Below are 17041 nucleotides of genomic sequence, written 5' to 3' on the forward strand. Positions count from 1 at the left end.
ACTTCTGTATGAATACTTACACAGTTTATAAATACTGTGATTTTTTTTTTCCTATAGGCTAAAGTGAACAATGCCAGCCTCACTGGAATTGGTTACACTCATGCCCTTCGATCTGGTACGCAGTTCTCACTGGTAACAGCAAATGGTGTTAAGTACTACACTACGGTTTAATTCACTGTCATCTTAAGAACAGACTAGATGAACAAAGGAGCTAGAAGTCTACGCAGACTCAGAGAACTAAAGGATGTCTATGGATGCAAGTTCCTGTGGCAACTAAGCCACATTAGTGAGGTCAAGGACCTGAGGAAGAGCACTGTACTGGGATGTCAGTGCATGATGGTTCTCGTGACTTGCTTTTGTAGGTGTAAAGCTGACCCTCTCAGGCTTGATTGATGGCAAGAATTTCAGTGCTGGAGGTCACAAAATTGAGCTGGGATTTGAGCTGGAAGCCTAACACAGCTTTAAGTAAAACAACTGGTGGTGCTCTGGAAGATGAAGGAAAAGTGTACCCGGTGCATTTCAGCCTTAATATTACTCGGAAATTTGAAGAAGTGTGAACTTTCTACTCTGCCCAAGAATGACTTTAACCCAATGCTGAAGTCCAGAGTGTGCCAGCACAACAAAGGAAGACACTTGAAGGCATGCATGGAAGTTGTGATGTTTGTGCCACATTTCAGTTTCCTGTATTTTAAATCTGTTCCAAAAAAACCAAAAGAAAATCCAACCTCTCCCCATTATTGTATTGCATTTTGCATGTCCTATACTTCACAGCCTTTTATAAAAGGAGGTCTCTGTGTTGTAGTGGAAATTTGGGGTTAGAACAGAATGAAATAAATTGGTCACAGTCAGAACACAAGGTTGGTGTGTGTTGACTCTCACCAAGGTTCCATCCAGCTGGGGTTTTTGGTCTTTTTTTCATCTTTTCATGCAACTTTAAGCATGGTTAATAGATAATCTGCAAATGCTTTGTTACACGATACCTGTACACTGAAGATTTCCTTCTTTGGTTTCTAGGCTAACATTCTTACACCTCTCATGTTTTAGAGACCTGCACAGTGAAAGCAGCTTTTTCCATTACAGTGTTATTGAGCGCATCAACAAGAGCAAACCAAAAGTTTACATGTTTTAGATAATTTTGTTCCCAGACAGGAAACAAGTATTAGGTAAGTACAACCATTACACTTAAAGAAAAAAAGTGCAAATCAGCAAAGTTAAGCAATTAAGTTCACAGTTCATTAGGAAGGTGACATCTACCAGTGACTGGGTATACCTTGTCCATTGTTCATTAGAAAGCCCAAAATGCAGCAAAACAGCCACAGGCGATGCCCAAGGGAAGACGTATCAGGACAGAGATCTGCTGTCTTAAGGCACAATTAAGAACATTCTCCAAGCAGTTAGAACAGGCATTCCCTAGTGTATCTTTGTGAAAAAGTGTCTGAGAAGTGGATACTAAAAGCTAAGCCATATGATTCACATAAGCAGCTGGTGACAGTAGAAGGCAGTTGATATTCCCTTCTCAGAGGCAGCAGCTTTTCACAGTTGGCTTCCCAAAGCAGCATGGCTTCAGAGGCAACCAGAGTGATTCTACATCTGGGTTTGTTCTGGATTGTTTGTTTCTTCTACCTGAAGCTGCAGCCAGCTCCAGTCTAGAGCCGAAAGAATAAATGAAATTCAACACCAGGCTACAGTTGAGCTTTTTCTAAAATAAAGGTAAAGTGTGCTAAGAGTTATAAAAAATTTACTGGGAACAAGTTGGTCAATTTCATGATGAGCCACGTGACTGCTGTTAAGGAAACAACCTATTTGCACTCTCCAGTATTTTACTCTCTCTTCAATATTCTGCATTGTTAAATTAAGGATCCCTGACACCCGCTCATCCCAAATTTGTGTGCAGTTTTGCAGTAGTTTTGTACAACAGCCAAGTGCTTTGCCCCATCCTTTACTGTTTAGAGCAGCAAGTTCCCAGCATGTGGCTCCCAGTTTTGGCAAGCAGAGTAAGTCAGGCGGCAGATTATGAGGGAACCGGTGCTTCCTATCTCTGTGCATCTCCTACTCTCCCCCTTGGCCATGAGTAAAATGCAGATTTCATTTAGCTGTGTTAGTGGTGGCAAAGTTGCACATTCAGAACTTCGAAGCCAGGCACTTCCTTAGTCCATTTACAGAAGAGTGAATACATTACCAAGAAACTCTGCTCTTGATCCTTCATTGTGTCACGCATCACATTTTCTAGTTGGCTACAAAGTTTCCGAGATTCCAGCAGCAGCTCCTCACTGAAAGGGGCAATTATTACACTATTAATTTCTGTGGCAGTTTAAAGAGATGCTGCCTCTGTCATCAAGAAATACTTCTGGCAGATACGCTGCAGAACACTGAAGTTAGTCAGGTCATAGGCTTGTAATTCATACTGCAACTTGAAAAGTTGGTGGCAGCCCCTGATTTACTAAATGGGGGAAAGGAAATGTATTCCAAGATGGATCTGGGTTCTTATTAGGTGGAACCACTGTTGCTAGAGGAAAAGCTGAGTAGCCTATAAACTTAAGGATGGGGCAACAGGCAAAGAAACAAACCAAGGTCTTTCATTCCAAGTGGTAACCCAGTTCATTTAAGCAAGCCGGAACTACGCATGCAGCAGTCTCAATGACACAGCTCAGCTACTGTGACCTTACATGACAATACTTCAACAGTTCTTGCTGGCAGTGTACTTCCAAGTGAGCCCAACCATCTCAGATTAAAGGAAGAAAACCAAAAAACCACTTTTGTTACTGAGGCTGGGGGAAGTGAAGCCATACATGATACCCAGTTTTCATATGGAAGATCTGAAAGCCCCAGGAAGTCTTAACTACCAAGTAAACTAAGGCTGCTGACAATGCAAGCTGAACACAAAGTGTAAAATATGAGAAACCCTGTGGGCCATTATTTCACAAAGCAGGAAGCCTAGCTTTGTAGTGGTGGCATTAGCAGCCGAAGAACTCCAGACTTTGCCTCACCTTTTTCTTACAGATTCTGATAAATTGAATGTTCCAGAAGGGACTTGCAGCAGCAGTTGACCTGAGCTACCAAGACGGGATGTGTTCACGCTCTCTGGACTGCCAGTAACAGGACCACGCACTTTACTCTGAAGAAAACACAGAATATTCAGAGTGCAATTGTTCCCACTAGTTTTCAGCAGCCGGGAATATGAGACAACCCGGAACTTGGCTTTCATACTGATTCAAAAGAAAGAAAAGAACCATAGGATACACTCAATTTACTATTGTTTCAGTAGCCTGTGCTACAAACCATATTCTCAGGTTAAAGGGGAGTTCTTAATTTACTTACACAAGCAATTTTCAGCAAGTTCCACAGTTCTTTCTGTCGTTTCTCCTGAAGCCTAACAACTGTTTCCTCATCTTCACTCATCAGATTCATCACTTTCTCCACTCTGGGGAACAATTCCAATGCCTTCTGTTTGCAAACTACAGTTTTACTATTAAAAAAATAAAAACTAATCAGATCACACATGGGCCACTGCAGTAGGAGAACAGTTCTGAAGTTAATGATTTTCTGTTAACACTGCAAGATCTCAAGAGCCATATGCAATGAGTTTTAAACCTTCTCTTGCTGGAAGAGAAAATACCTTCTCTCAACTCTGAATAAAATGTGCAAAGCTCACCTGAGCTGAGCATAAATGACTCAAACTTCTTTTTCAAAGGTCTGGATTGCCTGTAGAAGCAGTCGTACTATTTCCTGGCTGTCACCGCCTGTCCTCTGATCTGGAATGAGAGCCAATATTACACAGAAAGGTCGGTTTATAGGACAGAGTGAGAAGATTCTTAGCGGCTCATTTCCACTACTGCTTTAATCCTGAAACAGCCAAAGTTCAGGATATGCAAGTTTGAGTGGGATGAATTACACTGAATTTTAGCCACCTTCTTCAAAATTTAAAGAACTTGAAAAGGAGAGTTGGGACTGGATCAAAGGAACAGTTGTGTCTTTCATCCTTTCTACCCAGAAAGGTTGGTTGTTGCTTGTGGCAACAGCCTGCTCTGAGAAGAGCTCCAGAGGAGTTTCGAGAACAGCTCACAAAGCACCAAGAAAGGAAGGCTGGCCTAGTGTGAAACTGACTCCCTGACTTCCCTCTCGAGAAAAGGCAATCCAGGAGAGCCCATGTGCTGCTAGTGTCTGGGCAGGCCTAGAAGTCAGCTAGTTTTCTCAATGATCGTTACTACACCTCCAAAGTTACACACAAAGCAAGCTGACCTCGAGCTAAAGCATCTTTTACCTCTTGGCTTCTCTCTGAGTCTTCGGTACAGCTCTCTGGCATGTTCTTCTCTAGAAGAAAAAAGCAGGAAAGAAAAGGATTTCCAAAGAACCAAAACATGGAACAAATAGTTTGAGAACTCAAATCTTTTCTATACCTGTCTGCCATTTCAGAACAATGACAGATGAGTCAAAAAACATCTTTAGTGTTAAAGTGCTCCCAGTCCCCCACAATTTGGGTGGAAGAAACAGCCCTTTCACTGTCCTCTAGTGAGTAAGCTTAGCCAGAAACACTCCTGCATCTGAAGCTCAAGGCAGTTCAACTCACAAATCCTCCAGTGTTCCTCCTTGTTTACGACCTAGCGGGCTTCTCTGCAGGTCCACGATGTCTGTCTGCAGGGCCATCATCCTCTTCACTACCTGCTCCACATCATCTTCCTGAAAGCAGGGTAGAACATAAGCAACACAACAGTCTCATACCTAGAGACACTACCACTCACACTCACACTGGTTCTTCCTTTCTCATTCTTAATTCTAAACAAACCAACAAGATGCAAACAGCAGCCTTGGCCAAAGACAAATGAGTCGTTTCAATTCAAGGAAATTCCAAGACGTTTCTGGGGCTTCGCCAAGATCTCCCGTTTCCCCCTAAGCCTTACAACAGAACGAGCTTCATGTAGTACTAATAATGGACAAAAATTGTGCCACACAAACCGAGGCAATGTGAAATCTGACATCAGTGCAGATACAAGGGGCTTCTATTTAAGGCAGGGACAATGAAGCTAAAGGGGGAGGAGGGGAGAGATAACAAAAACAAACCTCTTTATGACTAGCAGTTAGATTTAGAAACATACCCTCCCACAAAGTTCCACAGCTTGCTCCATCCCTTTCCAGACAAACAGCAGCTTCTCAGAAGCTACAGGAATCAAAGAAGAGTGACTGGCTTTCTCAGGTTCACAGAGAAGGAGGCAGGTGTTTTTGTGAGGAGAAGAGTCATGAAAAGACCCGTTTTCCAGATGCTATACTCACTAATTCCAAACTCAATCTGCTCTTTATACTTTTCCAGGTCAATTTGGATGCTTGTTTTAAAGAAGTCCAGCTTTGCTTTCAGCTGCTGAGAAAGGGAGGCCATAGAATTCTTCATCTTCCAGAGGGTACTATTGTAACGCAACAGATTCATCCTGCAAGGACAAGAAGGTCCTATTAGCCTCTGAAAGTAGAAATCCACCAGGCTTTCATTTACATCCAAAACAGATACTTGAGACAGCGGTGAGGACAAATGCAGTTGTGCCAAAGGGCTAACTCTCCACATTTCATGAATTGCATACAGCTCCAATCACGGGCTTCCCCATTCCAACAGGGTCCCATTTCTGTCTTCCCTTCCACCAGCGCACAAAGACAGAGATAAGTATTGTGGAGAAACGGCCACCGTACATGGCTGCTCGCTGCCCCTGCTGAAGCCGATTACAGTCCTCTTTCAGCATCCGCATTGTCTGCCAGATCTGACCCCACACTTTGCGCAACTGGAAAAAGTGGAGATTCTTCTTTGGATCCTGAACTGAAAACAAAGGAGGTGGGAGAAAGGGAAATGGACATATCAGCGTGAAGCAGGAATACTGTGTTATCACAAAACAGACCAAAACATTGCTCCTTTGAGGGGCATGTTACTGCCTGCAAAGCCTAGAGCTGGATAACCCCTGTGCAGCTCCCCTAGCATGTCATAATCAAACACCTCCCTTTTTTAGTTATTCTGATAAACTGAATGAATGACAGTCCATTTTACCGCTTCTTCAGTCCCAATACGCAAAAGCTCCCTCTACTCTTTGTGCATGATACAGACCACAAAACACAGACGCCCCTCTCAACACTGACCCCGCCCCGCCCTTCATATTCATGCCAGAGGAGTCTTTACGGATGCAGCCAACACTTTCTGGATGAGGACGCAAGGCCACCTGAGCCTCAGGAAACTTTCTTGTTATCAAAGAGGAAGAGAAGGTCTGTGTCTGCTGCTGCAGTATCATTCACCTGCAGAAGACAAAAGACCCAACCAGGTTTTCTTGGGAAGAGCAAGCCTTGGCAACACCACAAACAGAAGAGTCCTCCTCAACCAAACACAGAGCACCAAAGGCAACAGGCTGCCTACGCTACAGTGGCTGTTAGGTCTGTGAGGTTACCATGACAAAAGCATGCCACAACAGCAGGGAGTGCTGTGATCCCAAAGCGAGTGCAGTGACTTCTGATTCACTCAAACTCAAGAAAGGAAATACCGAGACTCACCTTGCCATCAGCTGTATGTTTAGTGACCAACTTCTGAGAAAACAATTCAAGTCCTGCTTCCTGCAGTAGTTCCTGGTCCTGTTCTGGAATTCCTGTATCTGACTGAATCCTGGCCTTCACACTCTGCAGAGTCTCTTCCTCTGTCACAGGGTAGGTGTGCACAGTTCCCGTAACCATGTTCAAAACGTGAAGCAACTACAAGAAGAGTAGCATGGCATGAGAAAGGCTGAAGATACATTGGTCATCTTAGAGCAGAGATTGAGGGACCGAAAAAATGACCACCAAGAAACTGTTCAAAGCACTTGGCAGAATCAAGAAGTCACTTTACAGCTACTTCCTAACATTATGGCAAAGTTCTTGTCCTCCATCAAGTGGAAGAGAGTTAAATATGGCAGTTAAACATGGCAGTTAAATACCTGTAGAATCCTCTCTCAGAATATGGAACCAAGCATGCACAGAAGCTCTTCACTACTCCCAACAAGCTCAGGGAGTATTTGTCCTCAAAGAAGCAAGAGGAAAGCACCTGTCACTAACGGTCAGGAGACAGTTCTATGAGTTTCTGCCTCACTCTTCCTCCTAAGTCTAGGATTCAGAGGCTCAGGAAACTGCTCTCTGGAAAACTTTTTAGGCTAATACAGACATATTGCTTACCTTCAAGTTCAAAATGCCATCCAATGCTTTGAAACACCCATTGGGTCCATAGGTAGGATCTGTACCTCTCTGACGTGGGTGCCACATTAACATGAGTTGCGGCCATTTCTCCAGCCTCCCAGACAAAACACTGAGCAACAAAAACCAGGAGATCAGAAAAGGTAAAAGTGCAGTGGCAGTAACGATACGGCTTGTTCTGTGTGGGAGGACTGACAGAACTGCCCCCCTCCTTCTCCCTCCAGCACTCCACCTCTCCCCATCACAAACGCAGTGTTTAGAAGGCAGAAACCAAGACTACACAAGTCTGACAAGCGACAGTAGTACTGCCTGTGTCACGCACTCAATGTATTCACAGATTAACACAGTAAGGCATACAACACAAACTTGGTCCTTTTGCAGAAGAATCAGTTTATCTCAGCACAGCAATTTCTAGTACTCACCTGTTTAGATTGTTGGGGCAGGGCAAACTGCTAGAAAACTTGACTTCTCCGGATAAGTCTTCTGAAACAACAATATCCAGCTCACTCTTCTGACGCACTTTTGCATGCCTAATGTGAGCGAGTACAATGGTGAAAAAATTGCCCGCCTTTCCCAGCCTGCATGCTAGTAGGCTCTTAAAAGCTACTCTTGACATATAATACAGATGCCACTTTGGTTTCTGTTACCTGCCCTGCGGGAGTCAGCCCTTATCCCATAGAGCAAGTCTCAGGAATGCTGAACTTGCTCAGGTGAGTCAAGCCCCTGTGAAAGGGGTCACTTTCCAAAACGGCAAGAAACATAGGGATATTATCCTCAGAATCAAGGGACCACACTTCTGCTTCCTGTAAACAGGAAAGTCACATCATGCCCACTTACCACCCAGCCACGGTTCACTCACCATTGCACTGGCTGCCAGTTGGGTAGGAATGGTCGGAAGCCTGTAATGCACTCAAAGGCAAGCGTGCCAAAGCTCCAGGAATCCACTGTCACCCTATACTTCTGCTGTTCCAGTAGTTCTGGAGCCTGATACAGTTTACACGCGTGAGACAAAGCCAGATGGCTTTGGCCAGAAAGCTCTCAGCTTTCTCTGTCCCTTAACATCTCATTAACATTTGTACAAATAATTAAAGACATTACTGAACGCTGCCTCTCACGGGCTTTAAGACCCTCCTGGAGTGAGTAGCATAGGTTACTGGCACTCCTGCTTATTTATAACAGATGCAGGTAGCACAAAACCCAGTCTCAGCAAAACCCAGTGTCAGCAAAAAAGCAGTCACCTTTGCTAGCTTCAGCACCACAAACGCACCCCATACCGTGCAAGTACCTAATCCCAGCCCAAAGCTTGGTAACAGTTAATTCTATCCCACTAGAAAGCAGTAGCTGCTCTTCTAGCTGAATTCCTTTCTTACCAAGTACTGCAGAGTCCCAACAAAGGATGTGCACAGGCTCCCCTGATCCAACTCCTTAGCATAACCAAGGTCAATGATTTTGTGTATTAACTGAAACACACAACAGAGAATAAGAATGCCAGACTGAAGTCCTGTTAAAAGCACATCATACAGCAGAAAGAAAAGGTCTGGCTCTTCAAAGCTATGCAGGAAAGGTGCCAGTGAAGAGATAGAAGCAGAAATGGGAGGCTACTGTAGATTTCTAAAACCACAATGAATTTGAAGGTGTTGGAGCACACTTAGCAGTTACGCCTCTAGCTCCTTCCGATCTTTGGTCAATCAGGACAGTCTGCTTCTTTCCTTAATAGTTGAAAGTCAAAATGTCAGGTGTTAACAGACGTCTAATACAACGTCTCACCTCAGCTGCACACAGAATACTATGTGACAGTGACCTGAGACAGGTGTTATCCTGGGCTGAGTGCTCTTGCAGAGGGACCATGTAACTGCATGAAGCACATGCAGGTTCCTTGTAAGTTTACTTGTCTGTGCAGGTAGAGACGACGGCTTCCTGCTTACCCTTTGCTCTCCTTGCTGCAGCACAATGTTCTCTGGCTTCAAGTCTCTATGGATGATCCTGTTCTCATGAAGGTATCTGAGAGCAGAAGCTGAGACAGAAAAAGCCAGCTGTTAGAGCTAAGTAACAGTACCTAGCATGAGCTCAGTAAGGATTCATCTACTCTATCTAGTAATAAGCATGGCTTTCACATCAGACCTTGTACAATCAAACATACAATGAAACACTGAGTGTAAGGGGTAAAGTCAGCACCATAGAACTCTGGACACAAATTGAGTTCTCTCTCTGGATGTTCCCTCACATCCTTCCTGTAAACTGTAGTAATGCTGGCTAGCTTCCAGTAGGCAAGAACCTCCCCAGTCTCCCAACACTTTTGGGAGATGATCAAGATCATAAAAGGTCAATCTGAAATGGAGTCACTAAGGTCACTACTGTATATTTGGAGAGTGGACTCAGGACTAAAAGGGTTTCCATAGTTCAGACAACTGAAGGTACTGCCACCACTTACCAATGTCAGATAACAAGATAAGAATAGCTTCTTCCCGCAAGCCACAGCAATTCTCCAGCTGGTTCAGGTACTGCAAGTAAGGAACACAGAATGTAGTCTTTCCCTTCTCTATCCCGAGTGAACTCCAGAGTTCCACAAATTCTCAGGGATGCAAGAAGTTTCAGCAACAGCAATTAAATTCTCCAGAAGCACAAAACTCTATGGACTGTGACCTGCGGTAGCAGCAATTACAGCTTTGTGCCTTGGTTTAATTGCATGGGAAAGAAGATGAAAGAAGTCACTGTCATCCCGTTTTCATCCTCCTATTTGTTCCATCCCTCTTTGCCTGACACTATCAACTCCAATCTGAGGCCTAAGGTCTGTGTTTTAGCTATGGGCAGATTATAGACAAGGTCAGAAAAGCCTTAGGATTAGAACTACCATGTGTTATCTCTTCCTATGACAGACAAGAGTTCATCACTTTCAGGAAGGGTACAGCCTACAGATGCACCTACCCTACAATGGTCTTGGCCATACTCAAATACTGTTGCACGTCCCCTACACTTGCCCTCATTCTCTGTGTGCAAACTCCTCACAGTGTCACTTGCACCTAAAAAAATACAAAGCACTTAAGTCTTCAAAAGCTGAACATAATACCAAGGACCAAGCCACCAACACTTGTTGATGCCATGACTAGAAATATGAAACATCAGGGTATGAAAGCAAAGGTTTGAAGGGAAAACTTCAGTAGAAAACCTAGGATCAGATCAGAAGGTGATCCATTCCTAGGTTACCATCCTAGGGACCCCACCTTGCGGAGGTCTCCACCTTGGCAGTACTCCATGGCCAACAATGGCAAGTCATTTGGTGCGAGCTTCTGCATCCCTTCAGGGACATCGCGGGCAGCCACCACATTGGGATGGTTCAGTCTGTAGAACAAAAATTAGGCAAGTATACATGATGTTCTGAAACTGCTATACACTTTCATGTGCTCGTGGTCACCACGCAAAGCCCAACATGGTCACAAATGCTTTGAGAAACTGAGTTAGTGAATTCTAAAGGTTTCCATCTTTCACGGACTCATTTTAACTCCTGGCACTTCATACGGAAGACAGTGTGTTTCTTCAACATGTATGCATTACAGATCTGTCTAGAAGGTACAGCAACGAGCCCTGCACAGGAGTGCAAGGGAGTCTGTTGCTACCGTCCAGAAAAGACCCAAACTGCAATGAGACTGCTGCAGCCGAAAATGTTAATCCAACACCCCAAGGGACTGCCGCAGCACAGACGTTAAGTCAGGCAAAGCGGCGGCTGTAGGTAGCAGCGTTGTTGTAGCGCTGAGGGCACAGCAGACGAGCCGAAGACGGCAGTGTGAGACCCAAGAGGAATAGGAATAGAAAATAGAAACTTTTAGAGCCCCAAAATCCCCCACAATTCACCCAAAATGCCCCAAAAATGACCCCAAAAAATTCCCACTAAAAATTGAGATTTCAGAGCCCCAAAATCCCAAAAAATGACCCCAAAATCCCGACTGAAAACTGAGATTTTTTTAAGCCCCAAAATCCCTCAAAATCACCCCAAAATTCCCACCCAAAATTCCCACTAAAATTGAGATTTTTTAGAGCCCAAAAATCCCCAAAATTCACCCCAAAATTTCCTGCTGAAAGTGGAAATTTTTAAAGCCCCAAAATCCCCAAAATTCCCCCCAAAATTCCCACCTAAAATCCCTCAAAAAACCCCAAAATTCCCACTAAAAATTGGGATTTTTAGAGCCCCCAAAATCCAAAAAATTCACCCAAAAATTGGAATTTTTAAAGTCCCAAAATCCCCTAAATTCACCCCAAAATTTCCACCCAAAATCCCCTAAATTCACCCCAAAATTCCCACTAAAAATTGGAACTTTTAGAGCCCCAAAATCCCCCAAAATTCACCCAAAATGCCCCAAAAATGACCCCAAAAAATCCCATTAAAAATCGGGATTTCAGAGCCCCAAAATCCCAAAAATTGACCTAAAAATTCGCCCCAAAAATCAGGATTTCAGAGCCCCAAAATCCCAAAAAATGACCCCAAAATTCTGATTGAAAAATGGGATTTTTGAAGCCCCAAAATTACCCAAATTCACCCCAAAATTCCCACCCAAAATCCCCCAAAATTCTCACTAAAATTGAGATTTTTGGAGGCCCCAAATCCCCAAAAATGACCCCAAAATTCCCACTAAAAATTGGAATTTTTAGGAGCCCCAAAATCCCCAAAATTCACCCAAAAATTGGAATTTTTGAAGTCCCAAAACCCCCAAAATTCACCCCAAAATTCCCACTAAAAATTTGGATTTTTAAAGCCCCCAAATCCCCCAAATTCACCCAAAATTCCGACTGAAAATTGGGATTTTTGATGCCCCAAAATCCCCAAAATTCTCCCCAAAAATCCCAAAAAACCCCCAAACCCCCTCCCAGTACAAACCAGTAAAGAAAAACCCCAAACCAGTATAAACCAGTACAAACCAGTCACCTCAAATCCCTTCCCAGTTCATCCCACTTCATCCCAGTGACCCCTAAACCCTGTCCCAGTACAAACCAGTAAGGAAAACCCCCAAACCAGTACAAACCAGTATAACCCAGTACAAACCAGTAGAAACCAGTATAAACCAGTAACTCCCAGTATCCCCCAGCGCCGGGCCCTGGCCCTGAGCCGCTCCCTGGAGGCCACCGAGCATCGAGAGATCCCAGTTCAAACCAGTACGGACAGGTGAGGGCACTGGGACGGGGACTGGGGGTCACTGGTTTATACTGGGATGGACTGGGACTGGGTTTGGGGTCACTGGTTTATACTGGGATGGACTGGGAGTGGGTTTGGGGTCACTGGTTTATACTGGGATGGACTGGGAGTGGGTTTGGGGTCACTGGTTTATACTGGGATGGACTGGGAGTGGGTTTGGGGGTTACTGGTTTATTCTGGTTTAAACTGGTTTTGGGGTTTCTGGGCGTGGTGTAACCTTTGCCCCTCCCCCCACAGGTGAACAGACCACGCCCTTTGTCAGGCCACGCCCCCTTCCCTTATATGGAGCGACAAGGGCGGGACAAACTGGGCGGGGCCTGGGGGTTACTGGGTTGTACTGGGAGGGAGTGGGAGGGGCCAACGCGGCTCTGACCCCGCCCACCGCGCCGATATGCAAATTTATGTAAATGAGAGCACAAATAAACGCGAATGACATCACTTACCACAGGGACTGGGAGTTGCTGGTTTGTACTGGGAGGGGCCTGGGCGTGGCTCTGACCCCACCCACCTCACTGATGCGCCAGCCTTATGTAAATTTATGCAAATGAGAGGCGAAATAAATGCGGGTGATGTCAATTGTACACCGAGGCGCAAAGCGGCGCCGGGGGAATGATGGGATAAACCGAGGCACAGAGCGGCGCAGGGCATGACGGGATACACCGAGGCGCAAAGTGGCACTGCAGGGAATGACGGGATACACCGAGGCACAGAGTGCCGCAGGGCATGACGGGATACACCGAGGCGCAAAGCGGCGCGGGGCATGACGGGATACACCGAGGCGCAAAGCGGCGCCGCAGGGCATGACGGGATACACCGAGGCGCAAAGCGGCACCGCGGGGCATGACGGGATACACCGAGGCGCAAAGCGGCGCCGCAGGGCATGACGGGATACACCGAGGCGCAAAGCGGCACCGCGGGGCAGGACGGGATACACCGAGGCGCAAAGCGGCACCGCAGGGCATGACGGGATACACCGAGGCGCAAAGCGGCACCGCGGGGCATGACGGGATACACCGAGGCGCAAAGCGGCGCCGCGGGGCATGACGGGATACACCGAGGCGCAAAGCGGCACTGCGGGGCATGACGGGATACACCGAGGCGCAAAGTGGCACTGCAGGGAATGACGGGATACACCGAGGCGCAAAGCGGCACCGCGGGGCATGACGGGATACACCGAGGCGCAAAGCGCCGCCGCAGGGCATGACGGGATACACCGAGGTGTAATTCGGCGCCGGGCATGACGGGTTACACCGAGGCGCAAAGTGGCACCGCAGGGCATGACGGGATACACCGAGGCGCAAAGCGGCGCGGGGCATGACGGGATACACCGAGGCGCAAAGCGGCACCGCGGGGCACGATGGGATACACCACGGCGCAACGCAGCACGGGGCACGACGGGATACACCGAGGCGCAAAGGGGCACCACGGGGAATGACGGGATACACCGAGGCGCAAAGCGGCGTGGGGCATGACGGGATACACCGAGGCCCCAAATGACCCCAAAATTGTCCCGAATTTCCACCCCAAAAAATCCGCCCCAAATTTCCCCAAAAATCCCCAAAATTCCCCTCAAATTTCCCCAAAATGTAAAAAAATTCCCAAAATTTCCTCAAAAGTCACAAAATATTCCCAAAATTTCTTCAAAAATCCCCCAAAATTCTCCAAAATTCCACAAATATCTCCCCCAAAATTGTCCCCAAATCCCCCCAAAATCGACCAAAATTCTCCCGAAATTCCCCCCAAAAACAGCCCACAAAAATTCCCAAAATTTCCTCAAAAATTCCCCAAATTTTACCAAAATCCAAAAAAAATTCCCAAAATTTTGTCAAAAATCCCCCCAAATTCCCCAAAATTATCAAAATTTTTTTCAAAAATCCTCCAAATTCTCCCAAATTTCACCAAAATCTAAAAAAAATCCCAAAATTTCTGCAAAAATCCCCCCAAATTCCCAAAATTTCCCTCCCAAATCACCCAAAATTTCCCCCGATATGACCCAAAATGGTCCAAAAATTCCCAGGATTTCACCATTCCTTCTTTGAATTCCTCCGAATCCCCCGGATTTCCCCCTAAAATTCCCAAATTTTCCCAAAATTCCCCCAAATAACCCCGAAATTTCCAGAAAAAAAAACCAAATTTCCCCCCAAAAGTCCCAAATTTTTTCCCAAATTCCTCCCAAAATCCCCCAAAATTTCCCCCCAAATCCCCTGAATTTTCCCAAAATCCCCAAAATTCCCCCAATTTTTTCCAAATTACCCAAATTTTCCCCCAAATTCTCCCAAATTTCCCAAAAAATTCCCCCAAATTTGCCCCAAAATGACCCCAAATCATCAAAATTCTCCCAAAATTCCTTCAAAACTCTCCAAAATTCCCCCAAATTTTCCCAAAATCCGCCAAATTCTCTCCCCACAGAGCGCCCACTGGTGGCCCTCGAGGTTGGAAAGTTTTGGGGAAAAAAACCCGAAATTTGGGGTGAACATTCCAGAATTTGGGGGAAATTTGGGATTTTTGGGGTCATTTTTAGGGGAATTCTGGGGGGAAAATGGAGGATTTGGAAAATCTGGGAGAATTTTGGGGAAATTTTGGGAGATTTGGAGTGAAAATTGGGAATTTGGGGATTTTGGGGGGAATTTCTAGGTGATTTTGGGGGAAAATCGGGAAAATTTTGGGATTTTTTTATTGGTTTGGGGTCGTTTTTAAGGGGATTTTTGGGGAAAATTTGGGGGAAAGCCCCCAAAATTTGGGAAAATTGGGAAAAAAATGGGAACATTTGGGGGGATTTGAAAGATTTGGGAATTTTTGTGGAAAATTTTGGGGAATTTTGGGGGAATTTTTTGAGGATTCTGTGGGAAACTTTCGGAATATTATAAAAAATTGGGAAAAATTGAGAAAAATGGGGAAAAATTGGGAAAAAATTGGGAAAAATTGGGAAAAAATTGGGAAAAATGGGGAAAAATTGGGAAAAAATTGGGAAAAATGGGGGAAAATTTTGGGAATTTTTTCGAGGAAAAAAATTGGAATTTTTTGGGGGGGAAATTTGGAGTTTTTGGGAAATTTGGGGATTTTTGTGGGAAGTTTGAGGGATCCCCGCTCTGCCCCATAGATCCCGAATCCCAAACCCCGCCCCACAGATCCCATCCCCGCCCCCCAGATGGCTCCTGCCCCACAGATTGTCCCGCCCCCGTCTCTGCCCCACAGGAGCCGCTGGAGCCGCCCTACAGGATCCGGCGCCCCCCGAGTGACCTCCTGAGCAACCCCTGCCACGGTGAGCCCCACGGCTGAGCCCTGACCCACAGATCTCTGACCCACAGAGCCCTGACCCACAGATCCCTGCCCCACAGATCCCTGCCTTGCCAGGGGCCGGGGCTCAGGCCTTGGCCTTTTGGATTCATGGAACACATCCAGGTTTGCTCAGCACCAGAGACACCTTTGCCTTGTCTGTCCCCACCTGTCATCAGTGCCTGCAGTGATGGAACCTGGGGACACTTTCTCCATTGGGTCTCTCTGTGTGTCCCATTAAAATTGCAAAAAACTTCAGTGTTTTAATTTACCTTTGAGTTCTTGAGAAGTTTTTGGAACACTCTTTCAGGGACAGAGTTGAATGGAAACACCAAATCCACGGGAGGGTCATTCAAGTCCTTGGGCTGTTTCTGTGCTGCTGAGCTGGGCCGGGCTCCTGGCACAGAGGCAGCTCCTGGCAACAAAGGAAACTTTTAGAAAGACATTTCTCCTGAGGAGAAATCCTCCTTCAGATGGGTCACCTGTATTATTTGAAATGTAGACTCAGAGTGAAAGTTTACAGTGGCATAACAACCTTTTCTGTTCCTTTCTCATTAATTGTTAACTCTCTCCTTTTTGTTTGCTTTGGTTAATTTTGCTTTTAACAGTAGAGAACATCATTCTTACATGAAATATTAGGTTTTGCACTTAGGCTAATTGATATCTATGCCTATAGAACCCATACCTATGGAATATTAAGTTTTAAATACAATACGTACGTTTCATGAGAAAAAAACCACGTTGAACTAAACAAGTGTCCCCCAGCCCCTCCAGGATCCCTAACTGTTCCCTCAGCGCCCATTCGCCCGCCCCCAAAGCGTCCCCGGATCCCTTGAACGCTCCGACCCCACAGATTCCCCTTAGAGCGACTTCAGGGAATTCATCTCCAATCATCCCCCCTGGCCTCGGAGCCCCTCGGAACACGGTTCTGCGCCTAAAAACTCCTGCCCCGCCCCGCGCCCTAGAGAGCTCGGTTACAGCTCCCCAAGCTCCCCGCAAGTGCTCCCGAGCCGTACACGTTCCCCCCGAGGACCTCAAATCGCGGCTCGGACACAAAAGTGTCCCCAAAGCGCCTTCCCGGAGCCCCAGACGCCGCGTTCGAGCCACTTCCGGGACTACAGCTCCCAGCATGCTCCGCGGCGCACTCGGAGCGCTACTCCAGCCGTGACTCCATCTCCCATCATGCCCCGCGCCCCGCCGACAGCCGTTGGAGCTGCGCCTCCACCTCCCGTGATGCTCCGCGGCGCCGTTCAACCCTGTTCTACCCGCGCCTACAACTCCCATCATCCCCCGCGCCCCAGAGAGTCCCCTCAGAGCCCCCCAGGTGCCCGCCCGGACCCCGAAGGGCCCCGGATTCCCCTCCCTGACCTCCAAGTGCCCCCCTGGACCCCGAAT

At 46.3% G+C, this 17041-nt stretch overlaps 1 pseudogene; it reads right to left on the bottom strand.

Moving 5' to 3' along the window:
- Nucleotides 1-648: 648 nt before the first annotated feature.
- On the bottom strand, nucleotides 649-16448 carry LOC136304160 (inhibitor of nuclear factor kappa-B kinase subunit beta-like; annotated as a pseudogene).
- Between the last annotated feature and the right edge of the window lie 593 nt (nucleotides 16449-17041).

The sequence above is a fragment of the Chamaea fasciata genome, unplaced genomic scaffold, assembly GCF_029207755.1.
Source record: "Chamaea fasciata isolate MVZ Bird 193981 ecotype frontalis unplaced genomic scaffold, bChaFas1.0.hap1 SCAF_54, whole genome shotgun sequence".
Lineage (NCBI taxonomy): Eukaryota > Metazoa > Chordata > Aves > Passeriformes > Sylviidae > Chamaea > Chamaea fasciata.